General features: G+C 44.9%; 1 pseudogene; it reads left to right on the top strand.

Moving 5' to 3' along the window:
* The first annotated feature begins 7470 nt into the window (after positions 1-7470).
* Positions 7471-7911, top strand: LOC116898134 (annotated as a pseudogene).
* The last annotated feature ends 5747 nt before the right edge of the window (positions 7912-13658 follow it).

Here is a 13658-nt window from a genome sequence, read left to right as displayed (position 1 = left end):
TTGTGCCATGTGGCAGGGTTAGAGTTCCTAAAGAGAGGCCAGGAGGTCATTTGGGGAGATGTAGCCTCAGTTGTAGTGGAGACCCCAGCACACGGGAGACATCAGGACCATGGGTCTCGTCAAAGAATTAACCCTTCTCTCCCTGAGCTGCTTTAGGCCATAGTGTTCATCAGAGCAATAGAAAACAAACTAGCCAAAATAAACAAAGAGCCAGAATATTACTTACTTTTCTCATTGCTGTGGTAAAACACACACCAGAAACAATTTAAGGATTCACGGCAGCTCATAGTTTAAGGGCAGAGTCCATAAGGAATGAGGAAGGCATGGCTGTAGGAGTTTGGGGCAGCCAGTCACAAAGCAGATGAATGTTAGCCGGTTTGCTTTTTTTTCATGCTTATTCAACTGGAGACTTCGTAGCCTGGTGCTTCCCACATTTAGGGTTGGTTTTCCTACCTTCGATCTAGAAACTCCCTGACAGACACACCCAGAGACTTGTCTTCTCAATGATTCTAGTTCCTGCCAAATTTACTATGTTGACTCTCACACCCAGTCTGGTAACTGAAGGGCCTTCACTGTAGGGAGGAACCCAGAATCATGAGTCTATTTTCTGCCCTCCCCACAATACCCCTCTTTGTGGGAGCTGGATCCTAGGATAGGTCCCTTCCTGGCTTTCATAGAAGGATACCCAGAACACAGGGCCAAGAGACGCATTCTCCCTCAGGCACCAAACTAAGGTTCTGAACTTGACCCTAGTTGGTCATATCTGGGAACTGGCAACTCTGTATGAAATAATTAGGCTTAGGAGACAGGAGTGAGCTTGAGTTGGTGTCTTCAGGGGATGCCACCATGCCCAGCATAATACTGTCTTCACGGATTTTGCAAGGACTGGTTGTTATGGTCACATTGAATATATGAAGCATAAACTAAGGCAGCCAACTCCTTATCAAGAGGTTTCTACCATAGATTATACAAAATATTTTCTGCATGGTTTTCCCATGTTCATTTTGTCTTTAGAATTCTTTTTTTTTCCAGTAGCCTCTATTTCATCCCCCTCCTCTTGCGTATTGTGTGTATGTATTTATGTGTGTGAGTACATGTGCGTACGAAGACCAAGGCCGACTTTAGATGTCATTACTTAAGAACAATTCATCTATCAGAACCCAGACTTACCAGTTGTGCTAGGATAATTAGCCAACACACCAAGAAAACTGCCATTCTCTCCTTGGAGCTACTATGAGCACGTGCCATCACATCTGGGTTTCTACATGGGCAAATGACCAACCTTAGGACCTCATGCTTGTACAACAAACATTGTACCAACTCGGTCAACATTTAGATTCTCATTAGGCATAGCCCATCTCTTTGATTGGACATCTCCAGGCTGAGGGAGAGAAGTAATAGCCCAAGACTACAGCCAAGGCTTGGTAAGGGTAGCCATGAACTCTATCTTTCCAAGAAGAGAGCAGCACCTCACTCTTTGTGTTAGGTGTGAATTCTGAGAGGAGTCCCTATCCTGTGTCAGACTCAAAACTCAATGCTGACACTAAGAAGCTCTACAGAGGAGGGCAGCCCTGGGCTCCTTTAGTGAGCTGTTGTGGAAGCTAGCAGGGATAGTTAAACTTTGTCATCAAATTGACTGCACTTGGAATCAATTATAATCCAAATTTCTGGGGGCTCCCCTTAGGGGAAGCAGGAAGACTCATCCTAAATCTAGGCCACACCCTCTGGTACCAGCAAATAAGAGGAAAAGGCCAAAGAAGGAAACTTCATTTTTTTCTTTTAAGTAAAAATATAATGAGATCATTTCCTCCCCCTCCCATGTCCTTGTCCTTTCTCAGTTTCGTGGCCTCTGGCTTCACCACCCTCTCCCTCAACACACACACACACACACACACACACACACACACACACACACACACACACACACAGATAGAGCATAGCTTTTAATCCTCAACAAAGAAACTTCTACTTGCAACATACAGAATTGTTACCTTCTGAGTACTTGCCCTCACTCTAGCTGGCAAGTTCTGAATGCTGAAGCATTCCTTCACAAGAAAATTAGAGCCAACTTTTGGGGGCTTCTAACATAGACTGAAGACCAGCAGCTCTCCAGGGATCCTCTAGGACCCCAGTGCCAGGTTGGAGCTGTTAAGACATCCAGTCTCAGGGACTGAACATCTCAGCCTTCCCATTGGACTGCCTGGACCACCAGATATATATGGTCTATTATATGTGATATATACATATATATGTATATGTATATGAGTGTGTATATGTTGAAAAGATGAATATGCATATGTGCATGTGTATATGTATATGTGTATGTGCCTGCAAATGTATACATGAATACATATATGAATCTATATAGATAGATAGATAGATAGATAGATAGATAGATAGATAGATAGATTCAACCCATTCATCCATTCATGCTATCAGCTCTATTCCTTTAGAGAACCCTGACTAATAACCAGCGACCCTAGAAAGGGCAGGATGGTGAGTCTCATTGGACCTAGTTTTCCTATCCTGGTGCACAGATTCTGATACTGCTTTTCCAACACATTGAGCGATAGGTCCTATATTTTTAATGTAGGTCTAACTCTGCATCCGTAATTATTTCCTCAGGCTAAATTCTCAGGCACCGAACTACAAAGCCAAGGGTTTTTATGTTGAAAGCTTAGGATGGGAATGTCAAACTGCCTCCAGAAATACTGGATCTCACAGCATGAGATCCCTCTCCTCACCTCATCTCACCTCACCCCCACAGAATAGACCTTTTTAAAGGTTTTCTAATGTGGTAGGGGAACTAATCCTGCATTCAAATATATGCGGTGTGTAGGCTTCACTGGATTAGACCTGTACTCCACATGGTGCGTGCCAGGTGTCTCTCCTGCCCTGGCGCTTGGCAACACACCACAAACAGGAAGGGTCTTGGAGCCTATTTGGATCTTAACTCCACCCAACCCCAAGTTAGCCTGGACTGGAAATGGGATATTTGACAACAGTGTCTGCCTTAAAGCATCTAAACCCCCACTTTTAGATCTGTATGAAGCTATAGATGAGACAAGAAAACCATGCCCTCTGTGGCATGTCTTAAAGAGCTCACATCCTGCTTGGAGGGAGGATTTTGATAGGCCGCCATAGGGTAGGAGTGTGTTCCGGCGGCTGCCGGACTATCCACTGTGAGGTAGCCATGTTTTTCTGGGTAGCATTTACAAGTTAGGTTCAAAGAGGAAATGTATTCCCCGGGACATCTCAGGATAGCGGCTTGGCCCAACTCTGACCCAACTGTGTACTCCTCTGCCCCAGTTCTTCAGTGCCCAGTCTGTCTCCTAAGTAAAAGCAAAGATAATCTACTGAAAGAGTTTTCGGGCAGCCCCAAATGCCTCACATCCTAGCCCACCACTGAGGCGGCATCCTTCCGGTAAGTTGATGCCTTTGGAATGGCGGCACCTCTGCAGACAGGAGACAGAGACTTGATTCATCTTGTGGCTGTGTCTCTGCAGGACTCAACATCTGCTGGTTCTGAAAGGCATGGTCTCTGGCCTTTCACAATCCTCAGGAGCCAGTGACTACTTGTCATAGTGATTGTGGACTTGACAGGTTCTACATCACCTAGGAAACCAGCCTTCCTTCTCCTTGGTCCTCTGATGATAAGGTTTCCGTCGGGTCCCCACACACCAAATAAATGCAAGATATTACGGTGAACAGGGAAAGCCTTCATAAGTTGTAGTACTCCCCTGCTTTGGAAGTGACTAGCTAGCCTCCTCTGCTGAGCCTTGTCCCCTTCCTGCTGTTTCCGATTGCTCTTGGACACCTCTGCTCATCTACAAAGCAAGTCTGGGCAGTGCTGATCTTGAAAGTGCTGGCCCTTGCATTTTGCCCTCGCTTCGCCTCGCCCTCCCCCTTTCCGATTTGCCTCTCCCTTTCCTGGGGTCTGAATGCAGTTAATTAGGAGAAAACACCTGCTAATTGTGAGTTTCCTCTTCCTCCGACTTTCTCTCACCTCACAGTTCATGTTGGGCATTTTTCCACAGTAGCTTTACTCAGTCTTTGTGGATCTTTTTTTTTTTTTTTTTTTTTTTTTTTAATGTTTTAAACCTTTTGATGTTAAAATAATTACAGACTCACAGGAAGTCTCAAAAAACAGCGTGAAGAGATCTTCTGCACCCTTCATTCAGCTTCTCGGAACAATTCTATTTTCTATAAGCTAATACAACATCAAAGCCAGGGAAGTGAAATTGCTCTAAAGTGCACAAACCATTCACTCTATGCCCTTCTAGCTCTTGCCTGGAGTCAGGTCACAATCACCGCGATTGGGACTTGGGATTTTGGACCACAGTTACCAGCGTTCTCCTGTAACAAAAACACCTGAACAATCTAGGAAAACGTTTATTGGGGATTATAGTTTGTGGGTGGATCATAGTAGCAGGGATGTGAGGTGGCTGGTCACCTTGAAGGGTGAGAGATTCTATATGGGTGCTTCTCAACCTTCCTAATGATGCAACCTTTTAATACAGTGCCTCATGTTGTGCTGACCCCCAGCCAAAAGATTTTTTGTTGCTACTTCATAGCTGTAATTCTGCAACTGTTACAAATTGTAACTGTTACAAGTTGTAAACATCTGTGTTTTTCAGGTGGTCCTCGGGGAAACCCTGTGAAAGGCTTGTTGGACCCGCAGAAGGGTCTCGACCCACAGACTGAGAACCACTGATCTAGACAAGAGAGAGAAATATTTCAGCTCAATGTTTTGGAGATTTCAGTCCATGGTTGCTCTTGGGTCTGTGGTTAGACAGCTCAGGGTAACAGGGAGAACATGATGGAGGAAAACTTCATTGGATCCAACGTATTGGTCTCCCCCCTCTTATTCTTTAATCAAGTACCTAACAAGAAGCAACTTAAAGGAGGGATTTATTTAGTGTATAGTGTCATGGCAGGAGACCATTGTAGCCAGGGCTCCAGCATCACCATAGGAGTGTGTGGCTGCTCACGTCACAGTAGATAGAAGCAGAAAGAGTAAATTCAGGTGCTCAGAAGACACACACACACACACACACACACACACAGAGAGAGAGAGAGAGAGAGAGAGAGAGAGAGAGAGAGAGAGAGACTGACTTAATTCAGTCTAGTCTCCAAGTTGAAAAGATGGTGCCATCCACCTTCAGGGTAGATCTTTCCTCTTTAAATATCATCCCTGGAAACATCTTCAGAGATGTGGCCAGAGGTGTGACTTCTGGTTGATTCTAAATTAATCAAGATATTATGAAGTTTAATCTTCATGTTTAGGAGAGGTGGTGGAGGCAGGGAGGAAGGAGTACAGAGTCCTACAGCTGTCTTTGAGTCTATGCCTCTAATGCTATAGCCCTATCCAGCAGGCCCCAGGAGCATCACCACATGGAACACACAGGCTTTGGGGAACACATCAGATCCAAATTACAGCATCTTCACCTGCACATCTACAGCCACCACCTGTCACAAAGACTCTAGACCCTGGTAAAGCAATCTGGCCCTAGTCTCTTCACTTCTGATGTTCACAGAACCAGAAGAGCAAATCCAGGAGATGGTGAGTTGACTTGGGTTTACACTAATGCAAGTGATGACTTTTCCCCATTGGCTGGAGACTGACTTCGCCATCACTTGTGATTGGTAACTGTGATAGCTATGCTTGGTCATCAACTTGACTGTATCTGGAATTAACCAAAACCTAAGAGGCTGGTGTACCTGTGAGGGATCTTTTTCTTTATTACATAATTTGAAGTGGGAAGACCCAGATCTTTTGACGTGGGAAGATAGATCCACCTTTAATCCAGGCCACTCCTTCTTGTGGCGGCTTAAACAAAGGATGTGGAAGAAGGAAGTTTGCTCTTTGCCTGCTTGGTCTCTCTCTCACGCTGACTGGGAAATTTACTCCTTCACTGGCATTAAAGCCTACTCCTTTGGGAAGTTGACATTCCACTATATACTGAAGCTGAGACATCTAGTTCCATGGACTGAACAACTACTGGATTCTTGGACTGTATGTTGGTAGACAGCCATTGTTGGACTAGTTGGACCATAAATCATAATATGCAAGTCATTCTTAGCACATACACATCATATATATGTATATATATATATATATATATATATATATTTATATGTGTGTGTAATTCCTCTAGGAAACCCTGACTAACAGTTAGGTTTCTTTTAATTAATGCTTGAATTTCCTCCTAATTTATTTCTGACACTTTTATGTTATTACTCAGAGATAACAATGTTCTCACAATAATAGAGAATAGAAAATTCTGGCTTTGTGGTGTTGTGATTGTCTAGCTTTAAAATAAATGAAGGAAAGCAGGAAGAAGTTGGCCAATTACCTAAGTTCCAAAGATGCAGTAGGCTGCCGTGTAAACAAGAGAGTTGCCAGGCAAGAGGAGATCAAAACATTTGCACAGAGGTTTTACAAGGTGGGGGATATAAAAAGATTTGCATAAGAGTCTTACAGGATATGGGGGAGATTAAAAATGTAAGTTCCTGGTAGCAAACAAAAGCTTTATAGGCAGGAAAGACTAATATTTAGTGTTTCTTACAGAGGCCAAAAGGCAGCTTGAGGAGGAGAGGGTTCATCTCACCTAACAACTTCAGGTAGCAATTCATCACTGAGGAAAGTCGGAGCAAGAACACAAGGCAGGAACCTGGAGGCAGGAACCATGGAGGAACATAGTTTACTGGCCTGTTCCCCCTTCAGAAGAGCTCTCTTAACAAACTCTCTATTGCTACCATGTTGTTGCTGCTGCTGCCGCCGTTGCTGTTGTTGCTGTTGCTGTTGTTCTGATAAACCAGAATTTGAACATCCCAGTGAGTGCCCTCTGGTCTCTGACTCATGTCTATATCATTGGTCCTTGCTGACCCTGAGTAATCAGCCCCTCCCAGAAACTGTGGATTCCTCAAAGACAAGAGCAATATTGTGTTTGACTTAACCGATGCCTCAGGACCCAGAACAGACATAGCACCATTGCTGTGAAGCTCCTGTCTTGGTTTATCAACTGTCTTCTGGATGTGTTGATGCTGGAGAGGCAGAAGACCCACCTCCATTACTTCCAGTGTTCCATCGTGGCTTTGGCTTCTGGGACTGCTGAGAAGTTCTTATTCTCTAACTTTGCTCTTTAACCAGCATCTCCAGGAGACTGGTGAGGACAAAAAACAGCAAAAGAGGGCAACTGGTATAAGAAGTTGTGCATTTCCCATAAGAAACACAGGTCTTTCTAAGTGCTAGGGACTCCTTAGAACCCAGGATGGTGCCTAGAAGGGGAAGGTACCAGGGAATTGGTATTGAAAGGACTACAATCCAGGTGATGCTTCCCATGTGACACAAGTATAACAATTTGCCACTGCAAATGATGCCCCATAAAGGCAGAGGTAAGTAGGGAGACCAAAGCCACTCATATTAGAACATAATGGGCGGCAGCCATCTTTCAGTAAGTCGCCAAAATGACGAACACAAAAGCAAAGAGTAGTGGTACTCAGTATATGTCCTCCAGGTCTTTTAGGAAACATGGAGTCCTTCCTTTGGTCACATACATGCGAATCTACAAGAAGGGTGATATTGCAGACATCAAGGGAATGGGCACTGTTCAAAAAGGAATGCCCCATAAGTGATACCATGGTAAAACTGGAAGAGACTACAATGTCGCCCAGCATGCCATGGGCATCATTGTAAACAAGCAAGTTAAAGGCAAGATTCTGGCTAAGAGGATCAATGTGTAGATTGAGCACATCAAGCACTCAAAGAGCAGAGACAGCTTCATGAAGAAGGACACCTGGGTTCAGCTGAAACATCAGCCTGTGCCACCCAGAGAAGCCCACTTTGTGAGGACTAACAGAAAGGAGCCTGAGCTGCTGGAGCCCATTCCATATGAATTCATGGCCTAATGTACACAAAGGAAACAAAGGACCTGGACTTCAAAAATAAAAAAAATAAAAAAATAAAAAAAGAACATAATGAAAATTCAGTGTGTTAACGCAAATACACACACACACACACACGCACACGCACACGCACAGGCACACGCACAGAGACCACTCCATCAAAGGTAACTTAAAGTTATTAGAAGAAGCTATGAACACCATGAGAGCAGACACAAGAAAACTACAGCAATAAGAAATATGTATTGTAAGAACTGTCTTTTCTGTCAAAAATAGCTAGCCCACAAGGGACAACTTTTCACACCTCCCCCATCACGTGATGTGCCTGTTGTCCAACTCCTAGACTCTCTATTACACCCTTCCTCTTGTGCCATGTGTCATGTGCCAATCATATTAAATTGTGAGGTTGAGCTTCCACCAATGAGATGAGATATTGACATATTCCATCTTAGAAAAAAAAACTAAATAAACTCACTGTTCTGGTATGGTGGTTGGAATGAGAATGGCCTCTATAGGCTCATACATTTGAATATTTGGTCATCAGCTGGTAGAATGGTTTGGGGAAGATTAGTTGTAACCTTGTTAGAGGAGGGTCTCTAGGAGTGGGCTTCAAGGTTTCAAAAGCCCAACATTGCTAGTTAGAGCTATCTACTTATCTATCTACTTATCTGTCTACTAATCTGTCTACTTATCCATCCATCCATCTATCTATCTATCTATCTCTATCTACTTATCTATCTATATATCTATCCATGAATCATCCATCTATCTACCCATCTATCTGCCTATCTACCTATTTACCTACCTACCTAACCATCCATCCATCCATCCATCCATCCATCCATCTATCCATCCATCCATCCATCCATCCATCCATCCATCCATCCATCCATCCATCTCTGGCTTGGACTTGTAGGTCAGATGTGAGCTCTCAGCTATTGTTCTACAGTCACGCCTGCCTGCCTGCCTGCCATGCTTCCCACCAAGATGGTCATGAACTCTGACCTTTTGGACCTGTGACTCCACCAAATAAAACCTTTACTTCTATAAGTTGCCTTGGTCATGGTGTTTTGTCACAGCAATAAAATAGTAATTAAGACACCCAGTGTGCTTGCTGGCTTGGGTTTGGTCTTGGTACACACTGTCATAAAAAGAAACCCCTTGCCAGGTTTCTTTCATTTTATTCCCATGTTTCTTGGTACAGCATAGAAAATATTCTTTTTCCACAAACTATAGCTCCTGTGTTGACTAAGAAAAGCCGTAGCTTAAAACACATTTTGCAATGATGTAAAAATAAAAAATAAAAAAAAGTCACCAGGACTATTTAAAGTATAACTGTGATTGTTGAATGGAGCGATGCAAGGATCACAGGAGAAGCAGGAGTGAAGAAGGGGGAGTGGGGAGGATGGACAAGGGAGGAGACTGTGGAAGAAAAGGGAGAGGGAGGAGGATGGGGAGGAAGCATCATTGAGAGAAGCCAAGGCAGGAACTGAAGCGCAGGCCATGTAGGAGCACTGCTTGGTGGACTGCTCTCCATGGCTTGCTCAGTCTGCTTTCTTACACAACTCACTGTTGACACCACCACAGTGGGCTGGGCAACCTCACATCAGTCATTAAACAAGAAACCAGTCCCACGGGCAAGTCCATAGGCCAGTCTTATGGAGGTAATTCCTCAACCGAAGTTCTCTCTTCCCACGTGACTTTACTTCATGTCAGGTTGTCAAGAGTAAGCCACACAGCTTCCGGTTCAGTTCAGATGTGAAACATCTCATTAGAACACTCGGTCTCAGCTGGGGGAGCTGTTTGGGAAAGTTTGGAAGCCATTTGGAGGTGGGGGTCCAGAAGGAGGTGGTGGATGTTTATTGTCTTGTCCTGTCTTGGCTCCCTGATCTGTCCCGAGAAGGCTAGCACACTCCTGCTACCAAATCCAAAATGGCCTCCACTGCCATGTCTTCCCCACCCCTGTGGGCTGAATATTCAAACTCTGGGCCAAAATAAACTTTTGCGGTTATTCAAAATAACTTCTTCTATTACTACTTGTCATGTATTTGGTCACATTGATGGGAAAGGTAACTGAGACAGTCTCCTGCTTCCTGATATCATCCTGCTGCCATTCAGGTATATTAATGCAGATGCATTTGTAAACAGAAGTCTTCAAAGAGGCTGAATCTTCCACTGGGCCTTCTGCAAGGCTGATTAATTAATTGAAACTTCAATGATTGTATGGTCTCGAATGTTCTAAGTCCAGAGCCATCCCTCTTCAGAGCCAAATATCACCCTTGTCTAGGTGTAAGCTAACATCTTTATGACTGTTATATGAGTCCTTTGGAATGTACAGACGCCTAACTCCTTCCAACAAACAGGTGGTATCAGCAGACTGAGTCTGAGGCCCCCAGCAGAGGTCACTTCCTGTTGCCCTAGCCTGGCTACTTAATGTTTCCTCTGATGTATTTGAAGAGTGCCTCGGTTTGTGACTTTCTTTGTTCTGTTACTTGTAAATGCTTCCCCCCATGTTGGAACATAAAATTTGCAATAACCTCAATTCCTGGGTCATAGTCTCTCATATTTGGCTCCAGAATAAACCTTTGAGGTATGAGCTATTTCTTTCATGAATATTCTCCCTTCTCCCCAAAGCTCTCTTCTTCCCTACTTGTCCTTTCAGTTATTTCTTCAAGTCTCAAGAGTTCCTTGTCCACGCCGTTGAATAGGAGACTTCCTCTGCCTGTCTCTTTTAAGTTTACCATATTAGGGGTGGAACCCAGGGCCATGTACAGGCTAGGCAAGCACCTGAGTTAGCTCAGCCTTAGCCTCTCTGTCCTTTCTGCCCAGGGGCTGCTAAGTACAGGTCCCTTGGTAATATCTGTAGGCTGCAAGTCTTGCTCCTCCGTGAGCTCCATGGAGTGTTCTACTCAGTGTCTCTCCCTGCAGATGTGGCAGCACCTGGAACTTTATGCTCCTGCTATGTCCCAGCATCAAGTATAATTCCTGGTACATAATAGGCACTCAATAAGTTACTGATGGTTAATTTGCCCATCGTACACTATGAGGAAAAGACTCAGGCCTCTCTACAGCTCTTACCATAACAGTGGTCACCACACCTTACAGGAAAGTGCCGTGGAATGTCATCTACCAAGCATGGCTAGCTCATTGCCCCGTTGAACCTTCAGCAGCTGTGATTGCCCACACAAATGCAGAAGACTTAGCCCACTAACTTTCTAGAGTTGGGAGAAGGGATTCGCAAAGTCCCATCCCTTCCTGAGGAGTTGTTAACATGGCTGCTGGGAGAAAGACATTTTCTTCAAAAGTTCCCCCATGCTTCTGTTAATTAACCCTTTACCCGAATTTCTGTAAGTAATTCTTTAAGCTCCTTGCTTCTTCAAGCTAGATTTGACCAGGACTGTTTCTTTGACCTATTTTCTGTGACTGTCCTGTAAACAGACAAGAATATTTCACAACAGAGCTAGGCAGAGCAGCACTAACATGGGCTGGGGCTGGGCTACAGATGACAGGCATCTGGTGTAAATGAGGTGGGTGCAGCCAGGTCTGAGCCTCCAACTGGCTGGATCTGCACCCCAGAGGCTGTGGAGAGAGAAGGACCCAGTGGAGTGGGACATAGAGGGTTTCGGGTTCTCAGGGACTCTTTGGCCTCTGGGTGGGAAGTGCTTAAAGGCAGAGCAGACACTGGGCCCACAGCGTCCTCTGCAGGCCCCAGCAAGCAAGTAGGGGTGTGAGCAACCTCTGCCACCTGTTCTTCTCCGAAACTTGTCTCAGGCCAGACAATGAGGAAACAGAGGCAGGGGCAGCTGAGAACCAGCTAGGTAACAGAGCCTGGGTTGAAACATGCCTTATTGTGTCCAGCCTCTGGGAAGTCTCCATAGTCAAGGTAGGGAAATGGCATAGGAAGAAAGAATGTTCCAGATGATCCCAACCCAGGTCCCAACAGAGAGAAATAGAGTGCCCTGAGTTGAGAGGAAAATGGACTCTTTCTTGTCAGCACGTCAAGTCAAATGAGGATCCATGTTAGGGTTTTTGACTTCTGAAATGGTGCATGAGGGTGCACGTGCGTGCACACTTGACCACAGACATAGAGGTCACCAGGGGTCTTTGTGTGCCAAGACAGTACACACACTCTGGATGAGAGTGGCTGAGGAATGTGTGGTATTGAGAACTGACAAACAGGAAGTCCCAGGAATGACCAACCTTTGACCCCTGGGCCACATACAACCTGTTAACACAACCCAACACAAACATGCAATCTTACTGAAAACACTAGGAGAGGTTTTGTGATTCTTATGGTAACTCGCTTACAGGACTGTTGAGCGTGAACTTTGTAGATAGCAATGGGCTATTGCAGTGTCCAAAGCCTGGATATGCCTGAGCCTCTAGACTGTGAACCAGGAAGTACAGAGGCCAGTATTTATGCAGAGACTGGAGTGGTTTCATTTTAAAAAACCAGACAACAAAGGCTGGAGAGATGGCTCAGTGGTTAAGAGCACTAGCTACTCTCCCAGGACTTGTGTTCAATAACCAGCAGCCACATGAAGTCTCTAGTCCCAGGGATCCCAACACCCTTTTCTGGCCTCTGAACATGGTCCACAGATCCACATGCACACAAAACACCATTGCACATGAAAATAAAAAAATGATGAAAGAAAGGAAAAAGAAGTCAGATCCCTGGAGTGTCCCAGACTCCTGACTTCAGTTTCCTATCTTCTTGCTCCAAGGGTCATTGTCTCAAAAGACTTTCTGCCAGCCATCATCTCCTGTGTTCTGATGGATTTGCTGCACAGTTCCTCATCTAGGAAGTTGCTAAAGTCTTACTGGCTGAATCCTCCTCCTCCTGGACAAAATGGTAGGATCCTGTCCCCATCTTCTGAGAGAGAGCACACTTCCTTGCTTTTTTTCTATAGGATATAATGAGCTTGGGCTGTAGACAACATTGAAGTCCAACAAGTGTTTGTCTTGTAAGAATTGAGCCTGGCTTTGGAACACACACTTTTTAAAAGCTAGGCATGGCAGCACGGCTTTTTAATGAGAGCACTGGAGACACACAGAGCTTTGGCACTCCCTGACTAAACAGACCATCTCTATTGCTGAATACCAGACACATGAGAGACTATCTCCAAACAAAACTACAGGATAGGAGCTCCAAGATGACTCGGTGATAAGAGGTACTTGCCCTAAATCCTGTGTATGTGAACACACATGACAGGAGGAGAGAACTGGCTCCTGCAAGGTGTTCCCTGACCTCCACACATGAGCCATGGCATGTGCGCACGCACACACACACACACACACACACACACACACACACACACACCTATACTCACATAAGCACTCATGTGGCTGATAAGCTCTCTAGCAGTCTCCTGAAGATTCATCTCTACTCACTCATGCTAGTGAGCCATGTTCTGACTATGCAGTAAGGACACACAGTGCATTATTCCTGGGGCTCCCTCCCACATCCATACATGAGAATTTCTCCAAACAAGAGTCCTACAGATTGGGTGGTTGGGCTAAGAACATCTTCACGGTCGTGAGTCACTACATGGCGTGCTATAAACAGCGAGCGGAAATCTGTCTGCATCCAACATTCACACTTGGCCGCATGGACTTCCTCAATGAGCTAGCAACATGCTCTGATTTTGAGACGGGCACTGTTTAAAGGGAGAGAGCCAGGAAGTGCCTACCACCAAGGGCACTGATGTCAGGGTGAGTCGTGTCTACCTGTGATATTAATCTCATTTGTCAGT

The sequence above is a fragment of the Rattus rattus genome, chromosome 4 (genome assembly GCF_011064425.1).
Source record: "Rattus rattus isolate New Zealand chromosome 4, Rrattus_CSIRO_v1, whole genome shotgun sequence".
NCBI classification, from domain to species: Eukaryota; Metazoa; Chordata; class Mammalia; order Rodentia; family Muridae; genus Rattus; species Rattus rattus.
The sequence above is the reverse complement of the archived record's forward strand: the minus strand, read 5'-3'. Positions and strand labels throughout refer to the sequence as shown.